General features: G+C 35.1%; 1 long non-coding RNA gene across 1 annotated transcript; it reads right to left on the bottom strand.

The window, feature by feature from the left end:
• Window positions 1-1826: 1826 nt before the first annotated feature.
• LOC134515865 (uncharacterized) lies at window positions 1827-5351 on the bottom strand. Its single transcript, XR_010071131.1, has 3 exons — window positions 5111-5351; window positions 3406-3469; window positions 1827-1976 (listed from the first exon to the last, which is right to left on the bottom strand). It is a non-coding gene; the product is annotated as an uncharacterized LOC134515865 (long non-coding RNA).
• Window positions 5352-6645: the final 1294 nt, after the last annotated feature.

The following is a 6645-nucleotide window of genomic DNA, read 5'->3' as shown; positions in this document are numbered from 1 at the left end:
CCTTAAAGCCAGGAAACAGACTTTAATCCTTTCATACCTTAGTCAAAAAGGCTGAAAAGCCTCCCTTTACCATTTTCTATGTGTTTTTAACTATACACAGAGACCAAATTGTTTCTCAACTTTCTCTTCAATAAGATGGCTGATTTCATCTCCTCAAGGCCCAAATAAGGCTAACACGTTTAAGATGCTGAAGTGCTCTTACATATCTTTTCCACATCTTATGTGTCTTCAAATCTTTCAAATGTGAACACCAAATGTGTTTGAAGGTCTTCGATCTCTTGAAACTCTTACATATATAGAAACATATATCTGATGATCACTACAGCTTTCTCTCTCCTTCAGCATCTCCATCTATCCTTTCCCTTAGTTTTTATCCTGACAATACATGTTGAGAAGATTTTGTTGTGATTCCTAAATCCCTATCTGTATCGTTCTTTTTCAAGATATATATCCATCAGATGCAGACATAATCTGTGATTTTGGTTTAGTTTAACAGCTGTATATTGGATTGTTAGCAACTTCACCAGCCAATGCAGATGTTCTTCTATAGCAATAACCTGTCCTACTCATTATTAAGAATCCCACCAAACTTTAATTAGATTTTAAATCAGCCTTGGATTTTGGTATTTTAATCAATACACCAGTTAAAAAATGGTTCTTTGGAATATTCTAGTAGAAGCTCTCTGAGAAATAAGATACTTTAACAGCAGTATTTTGAGATCTGTTGCAGAACCAGTTTTTTTGAGATGCTTGTACATATTTCCCATGCAAGTGATGAAGAAAAACAACTTTCTATAGTTTCAGCACTAGTACTGTGGTATTTAAGCAGTTCAGAAAACAAAACAAACAGAAGTGCTTTAACCCTACAGACTAAAACTTGTCGAATACTTAGAGATGTACAAATGCAAGACAAGTGCAAAAAGACAGAATTTTTTAAAAAATGCACATGGCTGACAAAGAAGACTGAAGAAGGCACTGATCTATCAATAACTTAGGAAGCTAAAAAAAAAAAAATTTTAAAATAGCAAAACAAGAACCAGATATTGATATTAAGAGGGAAAAAATATCATTTTTTATGCTGAGTATGGACTAAAGGAACAGGATACATAAGAAATTAGAATGCTGCCTATGCCATCTATAAAAGAGTTGTAAAAGACGACTCTTCTAAATTAAAGTGTTTCAAGTTACTAGATATGGATACTTGAGTGCACTCAGTATAGCAAAGGAATAGCTGTGAAGCTAATCTTAAATATATTTTGGGGGGAAAATGCAGAATACAACATAACATTTGCTAAATTCTGGCACTTTAGAAGGGTGATCCAGAAATGACAGACTGAAGTATACATTCATTCTTGACAAAAATAATTCAATCTAAATTCAGGACTTCGTTAATAGAGAATTAGACACTAAAAATATCATTAATGTCAATCAAATTGGTTTTAAAGGAGGTACTGCATGTCACATAAAATTGTTATATTCAGGAGCAACAGAAGTAAGAATTTCTTTTCCTACCTGTTAGCTGAACAGGGTTAACTGCATCTCTGACAGACTGTGACCTTCTCTGGAGAATGCCCTTAAGTCTTAAGCCTCCAGCCCTCATTTTTCGTGGGGCAGTAACTTGAGGGTTTCTCTTCAGAGCAGCATTTTAAAGGTATAATCCTCTCATAATTTATTGTGATTATTTCAGCAAGTGTGAATTCAGTTTAACACCCAGACTCCAACTTTATCTCAGGAAAAATGAGGGAACTTAACCAGTGGCCAAACAGCTTCCAAAAATAATAATACATTTTATTTAAGACAAAAGCATTACAGAAAAAATCCACTATAAAACAATGAACAGTTCATACACATCCTATATCTGTCAGTTAATAAACACTGTTCATACAGGGTGTTGACAAGTACTGTTCGTAACTTTGCCATTTATTTGTTCCAGAGAGAATCCCACTGCATCTATCAGATCAGATGCACAAGGGTACCTAAAATTCAAGAAAATTACCTAAGTTAATTTCCTCTTCATTTTTCCTGGGTTTTTAAGTCACTAAGAGAGCTATTCAGAAGCACAAATTACATCGGTACCAATCAGTAGCACACAGGAACTTTTTATTATCTGGCCAATTCTATTCTATTCTTCCGATTCTATTTAACTACACCCAGTCACAGCAGAAGATACAGAGGTGTTCGCTCAGGTAATGGGAATTTCACCCTACTTTAAGAGTATTAGCCTTCTAATTTCCGTTTTGAGTATCTGTCATTCCACATTAAAAGAACAAGCCTTTCTTCAGCTAAAGATATTCTCAAAATAAAAGTTCCCTCTAGTGTTCTCCTGTCTTTGCACACTCATATTGTTGCACATCTGCTTGTTCTTTTCACTGCTGAAATCCTCAGGTAAGTACCAAAGGCACATTTAGGTTACTAACTCCATAAAGAGGGTCATCACTTCTTTATTTTTCTGAACTTACTAAAATTTCTTGCAAAAAAGCCCAAAAGTATGGAGTTGATAAAGTTTGTGGCAACTTAAAAATTGCTAGAGCAACTTCATTGTTATCGGTAAGCATGCTGTAATTGCTACTGCAATTTATCACTGTTAACGCTGAGACTATTTTTATAAATACTTGTGAGTCTCAGCTGCAGCTTCAGATTCTCAGATACTAGTCTGAACCATTGTGGGGGTGGATGAAGTGGGATTCTATTGTTTCAGCTGAGATTCTGCCTTGACAACACAAGTTACATTGAATTCAGACTTCAGAACTGGGTTGAAAAGTTTTGCTTTAAAAAATTTAGTTCACATAATGAAAACTGAAGAGGCAGTAATTCTATGTCAGGAATCACAGGAAAAAAACTCAGATACATTTCTGAATCACTGGCAAACTACAGTTGCTTTGCAAAAATGAAGTAACGCTTGAGCTTACTAATGAATTTGAATCAAAGTTCAGAACATATTTTGATTAAAACAAGATCAAATTCCAATTGTACTTAAAAATATTGAAAAATGTATTGTTATATAAGGCTGCATTAATATTTTCAATATACTTGTAAGCTTCAGTATAAATGAATACTTCCATTTTCAGTTCACGACCCCGATGCAAAGGGACTAACACGTTCTCAAATACGCTGATTTAGAGTATCTATATCTGTGCCTTTGTTTTCCTTAACATACAAATCATCTTTTCTGAGGGGGTTCTATCCCATTTTTCACCAGATTAACATATTTACTATTTCATCCTTTTAAAAAGTTTTTTAAATCTATATGGTTTTGTGTTTTTCTTGGATCCTTAGGAATAGAGGGAATATAATTTCTTAGAAAAAGCAAATCTGAATGCCTAAGCGAGGGTACCTTCAGGAGTGCAGTGTTCAGGCAGGTAGAAAGGGGAGAAATACAGCAAGAAGGCATACAAGTGTACATACCTGCAGAGTAACAGAAGACACTTTTTCCAGGAATGCCAAGAAGCTGGATAAATTTTGTTACAGTCTAGGGGAACACAAAAGGTTTTTGAATTAAGGACGGTACCAATAAATAGGACTCGGTGAATAAGGGCCCCAGAGGGCAGATTCACGAGCAAACATCTTCAATATTACTTTCACCCTCTCACCTGCAGTTCTGCGTTTGTCCATTTTAAAGATTTTTGTTCTAGTTTTTTTGCTTAATTGTTTAGAGCTTAGAATAATTCGAGTGGTTCTAATGTCCTCACTTTAAGAGAAACTTGTCAGCAGAACTAACCCAAAACTCTACCTGGCTGGGGTCTTCAAAGAGTACCTAATCGTATCTTTGCCCCAGTGATAAGAGTTTCACTGCACGTGCTCACGTATTCTGCCTCACACCTTTGCACATAAAACTGTTAAACTATATATCGTCAAACTGTAACTGACAGACTACTGCATAGCGTTAACTTATTAAGCATGCACATGAAAGACTATTAATTGTAGTGTAAGTTTGCCCCTGAGAAATATAGATGTGACAATGATGTGTCTGCTTTGTTCTCTAGCAATGAGGGGACAGGAAGAGGCTGTGTGTTATTACTGTAGCAACAGGTCGTCCACTAGATTTTGCCTCCAATAAAAAAATAGCTCATTTAAAAAGTGTCAAGTCTGTCTTTCATTAATGACGCCTTCACCTCCGCCGAAAACGTGTAGTCACAAATGAAAACTTGATGCTTTGTTTGTTCTTTGTCATGACTTTAGAAAAAAAGTGATTTCACATACTTCTAATTTATTTTTATTTTGAAAATCAAAATGTTGTCATAAAATCAAACACATTTGCAAACAGAATTTTCTTCTGGTTCCCTGTTTTTCTCTCTTCAGAAATTGTTTTTTCTGGCTGTTTTTTCTCATGATGTCTTCATTTGTCACTGGATGCTCACAGGCAAATTACTGCAATACCTGGAATTCTTAAGTGGTCTCGCATTCAGCTGCAATTCATTCTTGAACCCCAGACTTTCAGACAAGTTGCGGCTGAGGCACTCCTGTATATGAAAAATGCTGGTTTCTGCTATGATATTCAGCATGCAGCAGATCTAATCCCAAAACCAAAACTAACATTATTTGTGAACAGTTCGAAGAATTTTATATTCTAAATTGAATATATGAATAATAGGATACATTTCTATTAAGAATCACTGCTAGAATCAGGTTTTGATGCAGTTGCTCAGATCACAGATTCCACAATTTTTCAATGACTGCCTAGCAGCATTTGCATTGAATTCTTTGTTAGACTGAATGGTGGGGCTTTAAAACTCATATTACTACATCTGTAGGAACACTAAAGAATTGAAAATACTATCAAAATACTATTAATATATAAAATATATATATAAATATATATATAAATATATATATAAATATATATAAAATACCATATCTGCTGATTTTAATTTCTAATATAGTAGTGTCAAATTTTACTATTCCTTGTTGTTTTTAAGAAATATTTATGCCTCATATTTAAACAGTTGCTCTCCATCCGATTATATGTCACTAGAACTTATCAAAATGTTAGCTACTGAGACAAAAAAATTTGACTGTTTTTTCCATAAAGAAAAACGTGGAATATACTCCCCTTATAAATGCTTATAGGTTCTTTAGGCTGACAAAAGTAAAATTTTCTCCCCCCTCTTACCTCCAAAACCCTCCTCTCAACTTCAGTGAGAACAAGGTAACAAAAAGCCTGTAGAGAAAGACTTTTCCTTTTCATAACCAGCATCAAAAAGGCTAGAGTTTCTTCTGCTGGTTGCTTTGTCTTGTTCATGCTCCTGAAAAAGACAGTTCAACACACATTGAATTTGACACTTCACTTCAGGACAAATCTGCAAGTGTGGTTTTTGCATTCTCTCTTCTATTCATAAGTGCCTTGAAAATAAGTGGAGCTCCATCAAGAGTCAGGACTAGAGGTTGGGAGAGTGACAGCATGTTTTACACACACACACGCCAACGTGACAACAAAGTCCATTTTTAGAAAGCTGCATAGAAACCTCTCTGCATCAGTGTCAAATTAGAGATACTGTTCTGAAATACTGATTACGACTGCATATTTAGCCTGTGTCAGCTGAAGGAATCTGTCTGACTTATCTATCCATCTATTGCTGCCTGCTGCTCAAATGAATGTCATCTTGTCAATGGCCTCGTCATTACATTCAGCTGGAAGGTTTGCAGACTCTTTCAGCTCTGAAAAAGAGCTATTATGGTGTTTATGGATGACTTCAATACTAACACATCCCTTTTTTAGGAGTGTCAAACTTCTTGGCAACCCATTTTGTAGAACAAAAGTGAATCTGTGCTGTGATCAGCTCATGAGCCCTGTACACCATATTTTCAAGGAATGATTCCTTAATGATTCTTTATGTCCTTATGCATGGTCCACTTATACATTTCATTAAATGTAGCTCTGCCTGCTTGTGTATTTTTATGTTTCCAAAGGTACAGTTCTATGTGAGAACGAGTCTGCAAAACTTCATATACAACAAGCAAATTTTATGACAAGCTGAGGTACAAGACAGAAGCATTTTGAAATACCTGATTTTACTTTAAACACTTGTCTTGTATAGATTAAAGTTAGTGCTTTATAAAAACAAAGTATTTCACAGTACCTACCAAGGTTGCCAAGGTCACAATTTTTTTGGTCTCCAGGTTTTTCAGGCAGTGGACTCGGATTATTTGAAACTTATGGAAGACAGATTTGTTTGGGTTTTTAGCTGGATTTTTTGTTTGGCGTTCTGTGTATGTGTGTACAAATATGAATGACTAAAAAGAATTTCATGTTTAAATGCCTGTACACACTCAACTTGCAGGAAAGGCTGCTAGGGTAATTAATTTATTGCATTTTTCTATGTCATAAGCCACTGCAGTATTTAGTCTTTTGCTTTCTGAAATTTTTGACAGGTTAGAAATACTGTATGGGTGATATGATTTGCATATATGAGTAAGATAGATAAATTAATAAATGCTCTTAAAAGAGCGTAACCTGGTAAGGTGAATGGCATACTGTGATCAAGAGATATACAGAAGAAAAGAAATCTAGGGGTTTCTCTTTGTACTCTTCTTTCTGTACTCTATTGTTGGCCGCTTCATTGAACTACACTCCTGCAACATCAGATGTCAAAGAGGTGATATGATTGAGCAGAACTACGCTTATTAAAGGGCATGATAAAATTGTGC

This window comes from Chroicocephalus ridibundus, chromosome 5 (assembly GCF_963924245.1).
Source record: "Chroicocephalus ridibundus chromosome 5, bChrRid1.1, whole genome shotgun sequence".
Lineage (NCBI taxonomy): Eukaryota > Metazoa > Chordata > Aves > Charadriiformes > Laridae > Chroicocephalus > Chroicocephalus ridibundus.
The sequence above is the reverse complement of the archived record's forward strand: the minus strand, read 5'-3'. Positions and strand labels throughout refer to the sequence as shown.